Source organism: Aegilops tauschii, chromosome 2, assembly GCF_002575655.3.
Source record: "Aegilops tauschii subsp. strangulata cultivar AL8/78 chromosome 2, Aet v6.0, whole genome shotgun sequence".
Taxonomy (NCBI): Eukaryota; Viridiplantae; Streptophyta; class Magnoliopsida; order Poales; family Poaceae; genus Aegilops; species Aegilops tauschii.
In genome coordinates this window covers 408,064,632-408,076,171 of record NC_053036.3, presented here as the reverse complement: position 1 = coordinate 408,076,171, position 11,540 = coordinate 408,064,632, and positions in this window count along the sequence as shown.

Sequence of the window (11,540 nt, the reverse complement as noted above, 5' to 3'; positions counted from 1 at the left end):
TAGTGTGGGCATTAGGATTAACTATGACAACCGTTAAATACGACATTACTTTGGGCACGGGAGAGTAGGCGGACCAGGATAGTTGCATTTCTAACAAAAGAACCAACTTATCTTAATGGGAAATTTTAGCAGGACATGTAAAGAAGTGCCATTGATTCATATTACTGGAGGCATTACATTGAAAACAACATTGGTTTAACGTGTCCTTACTTTTAACAGTGCGACTGCTACATTTTACCAGTGGCATTACATAAGAGTGGCTCGGGGCAACAAACATCAGAACAGGATATCTGGGTTGGTCCCATTTTTGTTCGGTATAGCCACCTTATACTGTGTGAGGCTAGCAAATCTAGTGCTGGACTTACTCTGTTGACTTGTCCCCCAGTCCCCACTTTCTTTCCTTTTTCAACCAATAGATCGGGTTTAAATTGAGTTTGTACTGCGTTTCCCTTTATTTCCCTATTAGACCTAGAGACCAGTTGGATAGCCAGTCTCTGCTACTTTTAGCCCCCATTATTTCCTCTTTCGACCAAGTCCTAGATTCAGGTAACAAATCCTCCCCCACCCCACCCCCTTTCTTCCTTGTTTGAACCAAGTAGTACTAGATTCGAGTGCATGAACTAGTTTTACCTCTTAAACGTAAAAAAATTAGGTGGTTTCGAACAGCCGATCGATCCTATCTACGAGGGGGCCTGAGAAATAGTAAAAGATACAAATGCAGCGACGTCAGGAGCTCGGGAAGTAGAGCAAGGCCAGTTTCGAAGGAAGTTATACCTGATGGTCGCCGGGATGTCGCTAGGTGGGCGGCGGGAGGCCGGATCTGCCCACACTACGGCAACAAGGAAGAAGGGGTCGGAGGCCCTCCCTCGCCAGCGGTGCTTGGGAGAGAACGGCAAGGCAGGCTGATCGGGACGCGCCCAGCAGTGGGTAAGAGCTGTCGCCGAGGACGACCGCGTGAACGTTGCACCTTCTCACCTTCCCCGGCGGAGAGGATCCGACTGGATCTGTGACCAGCGGTGAGCAGAGAGAGAGAGAGAGTGGCCACCGCTGTCGTGTTTAGATCTGGAGAGGCCGAGACAGTGTGAAGAGAGCAACACTAGCAAGCAAGCGCGGAGGCTCCTGCCTATATAGTGGAGTAGTACTAGTTTTCTTTTGTCTACCGGAGCCGACTTGACCTCGTCAATGACTGTCGAGAAGTCTTCATGCACGTGGCCCGGAGGCGCAGTTGTCGTCATTTTGATCTGAAGCGCCGGATTATAACATATAACATGAAAAAATGCCACATGACAAGAAATCATAACCTCACTGCCCAAAGGAGACAACATGAATCCCGACGGACAAAATAGACGAGGAACAAAACTCAAATTAAAGATAAACTCGTAGAAAAGGGGTCCGTCGATAGATGTCCTAATTAACATAGCCGGCTTGACCTAGATGGCAGCCGAGTAGTCACTGTTTGTGCATGTGCCCCTAGTGACTAGCCCAACTCAGTTGTCGCTGTTTAACCCTCGCAGTGATTCGAAGCACATGACACCTAATTTTGCGAGATGACAAGAAACTTTTTTTTAGATTTCTCACCACAACTACAGCCATGTACAACACAGCCTGCACGATATGTAGACGATAGCCAATCCAGGCGTGTCTGCTGGAGTCTGGTCACATGCATGGACGAACTGATCTTCCGTGTCTTGCAGGGATCGTCCAGGCAGCAACGTAGTACAACACTTCTCTAGTACTATCGCTTGTCTCCCTCTTCTATTAAGTCACCCGACTTGCGGGGCCGGGGAGTGTGCCTATGGTCGGTTCTCAATTGCCGTCCCACATGTGTGTGCAAACGCAATATGACGCGCGTTCCATTCGGAGAGCAGCGTGCCAGACCGACCGACCGTCTGGGGTGCGACGCGAACGCGGCGGGCGTGCTGTATACTCCGTACATGTGTACCGCCATTTTCTAGACGCTTTGCTCCATGCCGCGGGCGCAACCCATGGATACAAAATTAGTATACTGTATACTATTTAAAAGTCAAGGGCGGGGCTTTTCCTGCGCGGTAGGCGGCGGGGCAGTTCCGCCTAGTCGGTTCGACAAAGACGCGAGAAGACGAGGGAGTAGGCTGCTGCAAACGTAGGGCTGTGTGATTTGACAGCGAGTTACTGCTGGACAGGTGGGACCCCGTGATTTGACTTGCCATTATCATTTTAACTGCGGCGCTACGACCGGCGTGAGTCTCCCGATTCCTGACCACCTCCATACAGGTGCCTCTCCCAATGCTCCACCATGTAGTAGAGGCTGGCTCTTGCATGAGATCCCACTTCTCCACTTTTTCCTTGCCTCTCTTTCCTCCACATATGCAAAAATGCCATGTAAAGCGCACTATTGTACTTACTTTTACTTGCTCCTACAGGTGCTTAAGCTTGCCACATAGGCATAAAGTCTGATGTGGCAAGTTAATCAAGAAGAGAGAGACTAGTTTGGTGACCCAAGGAAGAAACGGTGCTAAGCGCGTGTACCTAGGTGAAAAGACAATTTTGAGTCTATAGCTAATTAAATGAAGCAAACTTAGCAACACCATTTCATTGGAAGAGGTCACTCCTTGGCAAATGCAATAAATACTAGTACTCCCTGTGTCCCATAATATAAGAACGTTTTTGGCACTACACTAGTGTCAAAACATTCTTATATTATGGGACGGAGGGAGTACGAAGAAAGAGATAGAGAGGAGTAAAAAAAATACACTTATAGCCAACCTTATAGCCAACCTTGTTGTAGTATGAGTGACTAAGTGATGACTATGTATGACATGCCAACATCAGATAGCCTAACGCACCGTGTTAAATCTCCAAGGGCGCGACCACGCGAGCGACGCGACGGTCGTGGTAGGCGCGACCATGATACGGGCTGCTGGCAGCCCTTGGATCTGAGATCAAACGGTCGCATGCTAAGTTGCTGAAAATTTGCAGAATAACCCTCCAGGATAGGATATTCACCCATAGGTCTAGAATCACGCCATGCAACCGTTCGATCTCAGATCCAAGGGCTCTCGAAAGCCCGTATCATGGGAGAATGGAAAGCCACTACCCTGCCGTTCGCATGCTTGCCGTTCGCATGCTGGCAGTTCGCTCCTACTCATCCCCGCACGTCCTTCAATACTACGGCGGTTCGCTCCTAGTCGTCCCGTCCATTCACATTATGGCAGTTCCACTAATCCTAACCCTCCTCCCAAATCCATGGCGTCCCAAATCTCCATGATCGGCTGTGAGTACAAGGTTAGAACCATCACCGGCGATGAGTTCGACGTCATCTACATCCGTTCTTCCGTGATGGTGAAAGGATGCCTTTCTCGCTTCAGACGCATGTTTGAAGACTCAGATGATGAGTGGGTCACTGGGCTAGATGTTGAGTACACCACAGTCCTGGGACGAGAGAAGGATCTAAAGGACGAAGAGAGGAAGAAGCCCGCCGTGATCCAGGTTTGCGTGCATGACTTATGCTTGGTCTACCACATATGCCATGCCGACGTTGAGTGCCAGGATTTTAAGGACTTCCTCGAGAGCAACCTAGTCAAATTCGTTACTATAGACTTTGGTAACGACAAATAAGTCCTGCGTCGGATAGGCCTCGTTGTAGGCAACACCTTCGACCTCCAGAAGAATCGCCTGGTGTCCTCTCGTCAGCCTTCAATGCTGACCCTAGCAGGAGCCATGGTTCATCCTTCGTACGGTAAACTGGAGAAACCTCCATACACGTTTCATCGTCATGCATGGCACCGGAATGTACTAGATATATACCACATCCACTACGCTGCAATGGATGGCTACCTTTGCTTCAATATCTACAAGGGTTGGATGAAGAGCAATAGCCAAGTGTGCGGTTCAAGCAAAGAAGTATCGGCCAAGAGGAAGAGGGACAAGGACGAAGTCGAGGACGTGGACGAGGACTCCGAGTAAGGTGGCAGTGTCGTTGCTCATGGTGGTTCTAATGCAGTGTCTACCGGAATAGTTGCAAAGTTTAATTTCAGGTGTGCTTAATTTAATTTGAGGGGTGTGTTGTGCTGAGCCCCCGGCAGAACTATGTTATGTTTCTTCTCGTTACTTTAACTCTTCAGTACGTACATACTAGTATTTCTTACATTTCATCTTTTAGTTGGTATAGTACTACCACTCGTTTCTTCACATTATATACGTACAATATATATGGCCAACATCATATAGCCAGCAATTTAGTTGTCAAAGAATTTCAGGGTGCTTAGTTTTGTCAAAGAATTCCAGGATGCTTAGAGGGTGCTTGGATCCAAGGGACTTATTTTAGTCTGACTGAAAATAGTATCTTTAAGAGGCTAAAGTTCCAAGCACCCCTGACTAAAGAGGGGCTAAAACTAGTCGTGAGACTAAAATTTTTTAGTCAGGGGTACCCCTAATAAAATGTGGATTAGTCCTCTCTCTACTCATTTAACTCCTCTCCTTTAACACAGGTGAGTTCCGGATTGGAGGGTTTGGAGGATAATAAATGCTCATTAACTTGATTTTAGCCTTTTTAGTATTTGGATCCAAGCATGGGTGAGGCTAGAATGTTTTAGTCCCACTACTTTTAGTCATGGGACTAAAACGTATCCAAGCACCCTCTTAGTTTTATTTGAGGGGTGGGTTGTGCTGGACACCATTATTGTGACTAGCCTTAATAGTACTATATGCATAATTTGGCGACGAGCGCTCTCTATATGTACCACCTTTTTTTTAATTTCAAGTTTTGCTCCATGGCGCAATCCATCGATACTACTGCTGTACAAAAGTATACATTTTTTAAAAGGCTAGAGGGCGAGGCAGTCTAGCTTGGTCGGTTTCACGAGAGGCGAGGGCCTTTGTGATTTGACGGCTCATTACTGCTGGAAGGCGGGGCCTTGTGATTTGACTGCTCGTATAAATGCGCCGACGACCTGATCGAGGAGGAGCAAAGAACCGTGTGGTATACTCAAGTTTTTCACTGGAGTAGTACTGCGACGGAGGAGCACGAAACACGGCAGCCCAGTGCCATATGGCGATAAAAAATGATCTAATTTGCTAGTCATCTCATTGTTAGCATTGTTCTATTCATTCCCTAAAAAAACCATTGTTCTATTCATGCCTCGCAGAGAACGTGACACGTGCGGTGAAACACCTGAAGCAAAAGATGAAACATAGGAGCAAAAGAAGAAGGAATATTATCACCCCAAATGATCTAATTCGCCGCGGAGTCGTAACTGCTTCTTCATCGCCTCCACGACCTCCATCTCCTTGCGCGTCTCCTCCGCCATCTTCTTCATTCTGTCCATGATGCGGGATTTCTCGATGCGAGCCTTCATCATCTGTTCCACGGCCGCATTACGTACCTTGACAGCAGCCGGGTGCTCGATGCGGAGCTTCGCCAACTCCTCCTTCTGTTCCATGACGAGGGCCTGCAGCATCTTCATCGAGGAACTACTATTCTCATGCAGCTTCTTCCAGCCGGCGTTCTTCTCCTTCAACAGGTCGATCTCGTGGTAGAGCTTCGCCTTGTCCTCCTGAAGTCGCATGATTTCGCCGGTCGCCTTCTTCTCCGAGGCAATGCTCTTCTTCAGCAGCATCACCAAGCCGGCGGTCAACTCCCCCTGCTGATTGAGCTCAGCGGGCATGTTGTAGAGGCTCTCCTTCAGCAACTCCATCAAGCCTTGGATGAACTCCTTCTGCTTATTGAGCTGATCGGGCATGTCGTCGAGGGATAACGACTCCAGCTCCGCCGGCTCGGCATGTTCGCCTCCGCGGCTAGGGCGCTCCTGGGAGCCATCGCCTGCCCGTGAGAGATCTTTCGAGGTCTCTGCGTGGCGGCGAGCCCTCTCTTTTTTTCCGCAGCCTTGGTTGCCGCTCCCTTGTTACGAGTAGTTCTCGACCTAGATCTCTGCTCACCGGCCATGGCAACGACGGACGAAGAAGAAGCACTTATGAGGAGGAAAGGTAGAGTAATTTTCGGTTAGGTAGTTCCCCTTTTATAACCTAAGTACTGGCACTAGTACTAATACCTGCATAGTGGGAACACGTTCAGGTTTGGTACGTACTAGTAGGTGTGAGCAGGCTTTCGAATGTGATGGGAACAAGGTAAAGATTAATTGATGGTTTTGGTTTCGAGGCCCGAAACGGCACCCGATGAATTTAGCAGAACATAAATTTCAAGTACTACACTTCTCAAATGCGTAAATATTATGTTACTGTCAAAATTGGCACAAAATACGAAGGAGACCAATGGAAGTACTACTAGCAACCCACGATTTAACTACTCGCATGCGCGCAGTGGAGTAATAATGTCTTTCTTCCGCCCTCACGTCCACTCAATTTACATGCGCTGTATTAATTGACCATCAATGAAGTGAACGACTTTACACGCGTCAAATTATCACATGGGGTGGATCTTGGTACAAAATTGCGTCCGCCCGTGTACCCGCGTGTGCGTGTGAGGGAATGAGTGCGTGCGTGCTCATCTTTGCTTCGTGCATGTACCGCCAGTATGGCTCAGGGAGGATGAGTACATTCTTCTGGAACCAGCAGCACGTCACTGTGATCAATCCACGCAAGGAGGTCGCGACAACGCCTCCACATGTGCCACGTGGCTTCATGAACTGTAAGAGAGACACTGTGTAGCGTGCCATTGGTATTCTAATTTACGTGTTTTGCACACACTTGAAGTACTAGTAAGGTACACGTGCATTGCACGCATCAGATTTTGCAACCAAATTATGAATAAATACCACACTATAGCATGTAAGCTCTGAGTCATATATGCCCGATGTAGCCCTTCGTTTAATTCTTATAGTTCATCTCATTCAAAATCAATTAGTTTTTATAAAAAAGCTAAGAACGCGGGAATAGGAAAAACATGGGATTATAGTGGAATGTCGTCTTGAATCCTACAGGATTGTACGAGTGTTTGATTGTGCATAGAAAAAACGCAGAATTCTTTTAAAGAGGTTTGAGTGGATGGGATGTTTCCTATGAAATCTAGTGCAAATGAATCATATGGAAAAATTCCTATGGTTTACAATCCTACGAATCAAACAACCAAGATAGGAAAAATTCCTAATGATTAGAATCCTCCAAAATTCCTTTGAGAATCCTTTGAATCAAATAAGCCCTTAATCTATTTTATGATTCATGGAATTGTGTGTTGTAAAGCATAAAGTAAAAACAAATAATGGCAATTCAACTAGAAAAAAAGTTTGTGTAGTTATGATACGGAAGATTCTAGAACAAAAGAGAACCACTGTTGTTTTGAGGTTTGTGCATTATGCTTAGGTTCAACCATGGAGTCTGCTAGATTGTACATGTGGCAAAATCCGGTGGGGGGGGGCTAGAAGATGGTGCGAGGGGCCGAGTGGAGGGAGACTATGAAGGAATGCACAAGTGCGAGGTCGATATTTAGAGAGAGGGGGCGAACACATGCGCTGTTGCGCGCAGTGGCGGAGCCATGAAAAATAAATGAGCTAGGGGGCCAAGCATTGCTAATCCTTTATGAGGAGGGTCAATTCATGAACTTAAACCATTTTTAGCAGCAATTTTCTAATGATCACATTCATATTAGCCTCGATATATAGTGATGATAGGGAGGGAGGGGGGCAGGGCCCTTACTGCCCCCTGTCTTCGCCATTGTGCACGCGTCTGAGAGATGAAGCGGAAGGCATGGATGATGAGAGGGGGACGTTGGATATATAATTAATGTGGGTATAGCTATATATGTTAATCCTATATAGAGAGGTATAGATTGATCGATGTGGACGTGGGAAAGAGGGTGAGACCTCAGTGGATATATCGATTGATCGGTTTGTGTGGAAAACTATGAAAGACCTAGCTATATACACACATACATAGAGGAACATCGATCGTTGCGCATGCACGCGTGAGAGATAAAGAATGCCCGATATGATGGAGAGGGGGTTGTGTGTGGGTGTGTGCCTTCATGGGAGACCGACCTAAAGAAAAAGATTGCATGCGTGCGATGGATAATGCCGACTGGTAGTGTGTGTGCATGCATGCACGAGAGAAAGTTAGTGGTACAATTATAAAGAGAAGACTACTGTGTGGGTGTAAAAGAATAGGTGAGGTCATAATCAATGTAAAGTTGAATTCAAATATTTGAATAAGAGATCCTGATGTTTGAAACCCATGCATGCATGAATATAACGGAGATCTGCATGGTGTGGTTTGGAAACGACCATGTTGTGATGTATACACATTGAACAAGGCCAGACTGATTTGAATTTGAGATACCGATGGCAGACATCATTTGGCCACGTCGCATCCGTGCATGGACACACTATTCTAATTGGAGATGATGGGCGGCTTTCGCATCACATATCTATATCTATACCCCTATATATATATAATATTTTATATATTTTTATATTGTGTGCGGGTAACTTTAACTTTGAAAGATGGTCGTTGGATGAGCCGAAACCGATGGTCCAAAGATGGCAAATTTGAGCACTACTGGCCGTTGGATATCATCTAGATTCCACCAAATTTCGCCACATGTATAATCTAGAAGACTCCATGGTTGAACTTAAGCATAATGCACAAACATCAAAACACAAGCACTTCTTATTTGTTCTAGAATCTTCCGTATCAGAATTGCCCAAATGTTTTTCTACATGATTTGCCATTATTTGTTTTTACTTTATGTCTTACGATGCACAATTCCATGAATCTTAAAATAGATTAGCTTTCTTATAAAAACTAGATGATTTTGAATGAAATGAACTATAAGAATTAAACGAACATCTACATCATGCATATATGACTCAAAGCTTGCATGCTATAATGTGGAATTTATTCATAATTTGGTTGCCAAATCTCATGCGTGCAATGCACGTGTACCTTACTCTAGTCTAAATGGTGTTTGTGTGTGTGTTGTGCGTGTTGAGGTGCAAATTGTCTTTTTTTGGTACACGTTAAGCTTGTTCTTCCGAAATTTCAAGCCGCGCCTTGTTATGCCGAAAATTCAAGCTAGCGTCTCTGTCTATCGTGCTGCAAAACTCCCGCCTCTTCAACCCGCACCTTGTTAGCCCGAAATATTTAAGATATATCTTTGCTCGTTGTGCTCCGACAACTCCCTCCATCTCAACCCACGCCTTGCTATTCCGAAATTACAACGCGCGCGAAAACTCCCACCTCCTGTGAAATCCCGACACGCGAAATGCCCGTGGTACCCCTGAACCGAAAGAACCACCTCAAATCGGTGGGGGTACTTTCGTAACTTACCCCACATTTCGGACAAGCGCGTCTCTAAGCCATGGTTCCCCACTGCCATCCCATCCGCCCACCCATTCGTACACCGAGGCCGCGAAAACCCGCGACGAAACCCCACACCCTGCTCCGTCCGCCACCTAGCCGGAGCCTCTTCCCCGACGACGTCGTCCACAGCAACACCTCGACGTCCCTCATCCACCGTACCGGATGAGGATCCGTCGTTGATCTCATCGTCCCACCGGTTCAGCCACCCCGTCCTCCACCTCCAAGGAGCTGCCCCGATGTTCCCCTCGTCTTTCGCGCCACCTCCATTCCCACACCGCCGTCTTCACCTGCACCACCGGAAGAGCATCATCATCACCGTTTCCTCGGATGAAGCTGCGGCCTAATCGGTGCCACCAAAGAGGTTGTACACTAATCGCCGCATTTTCTTCTTGATTCGATCTCACGGTGCTGCCGGCGCTCGGTCGCGAGCCGACACGGCGCGGCTCCATCCACGACGGCGTCGCCGGCCACTTCCTCCACGGCGTCGCTCCCTCGGCGGCGACGTCCACATCAGTAGGAGTTGCTGCTGCTTTAGCTCTCGCTCGCGCTGCTGCTCTGCTCTTGCTCTCGGTCCCCTGCCTGGTCTGCTCTTGCTATTGCTCTTGCTCGCGCTGCTGCTCTCTCTCTCTCTTGCTCTTGCTTGCGATGCTGCTCCGATTTAGCTACACTTCAGTCGACTGAATCGACTTTTGGGTCAGTTGATTTTCAGGGGGTGGGGGGGGGGGCTCACCGGGGTAAAGGAAGAACCAGCCGCAGCGGGGAGGGGGGCTCACCGGAGAGGTACCCCACTATCTATCTTAGGGTTTAGGATGGGGGCGATGGTCGCCGGCAGTGGCGGGGCGGTGGCGTGGGGATCGCCGGAGAAAAAGCTCGGCACGGGGGGGGGGCCTAGAGGGATGGCCGGGGCGGCGGCGGACCGGCGGTGGGGAGTGTTTTCGGGGCGGGCGGGGCGGCGCACTGCCGGCCGCGGGCGGCGGGGGGCTGCTGTTTGGCCAGTGGTGGCTGGCGGCTCAGGGGGGTGGAGGTTGAAGATGAACCGCAGGCCCTTGATTTCGTATCCAACGGCTGCAAAATCGACTGACCAGAGATGAAAAAGTCAGTCGACCGACGTGTAGCCTCACCTTGCTAGTGCGTTCAGTTTCGACAACAAAATTCAGTTTCGACAGCAAAATTCAGTTTCGATAGTTAAGTTCAGTTTCGACAGTCAAGTTCAGTTTCGACAGTTAAATTCAGTTTCGACAGTTAAGTTCAGAGATGAGCGGCTGATGTATTTTACATCTAGCACTTTGTGGTTATGTATTTTACGTCATGTATTGGAGATGCTATTAGAATTCCACTCAGGTTAACGTTGTTCGTTGTCTCTCTTGTCCTGCTTCAGCCTCGGCGTCGTACAACTCACCGGAGCTGCTCCAACGATGAAACCCTCCATCACAGCGGAGCAATACCTCGGGCTCCATCTCCAGATGCCTAAGATCTTCTTCCCCTCCTTCGACAGCCAAGTCAGCCGGAGCATCCTCACCGGCCAACCCAATCACGCTGAGATCAACATGGCTTCGCCAAAGAGGTTGTACACTTGTTGCATCTCTTTTTTACTCTACATGTTATATATATTGTCCACTGAGCACTCGTAGTAATGGGAAATACGATTATTTTATCCTACTATATGACAAGCAGTGAGGTACCAGGCAACTTAGATATCCGTGATGGACTCTCTTGAACGCCATCATTATTTATCTCTGCGCGTTTGAGCTGTGCATTTGTCGATGGGCCTGGGAGTTGAGCTAGTATGGCAGTGGCCTGGGTCCAAAGTAATAGAAGTAGCACAAAAACATTTTTTAGTGTAGGATTTTCCTTGCTCAAGCCTGCCTACTAGAATCGCCAGTGCTTGAAAGGAAAAGTGAATGAAAAACATCGGAATTGGAAAGTTTCCTATGGTACTACTTTTCATGAATTTGGTGTAAAGGAATGGAGCAAAGGAAAACTGTAGGATTTGTTCCTTTAGTGTCTCCTTGAAAGAAAAACCGTAGGAATTCTAATTTCCACTTCTCCTCCTTTTCATATTCCTATTCATCAAGCACAAGACTAAGAGATAGTAGCATAATAGCATTATAACCGTACATTTTCTTGTGGTTTGACTTAATCTCACCATGCTTTTTTGCATCCTGTGATCTTCCAATTGTTGTGAATCAAACACCCAGATTGGCAGAAATCCTGTGTTTTTAAATTCTCTGTTTTGCACGTGCATTCCT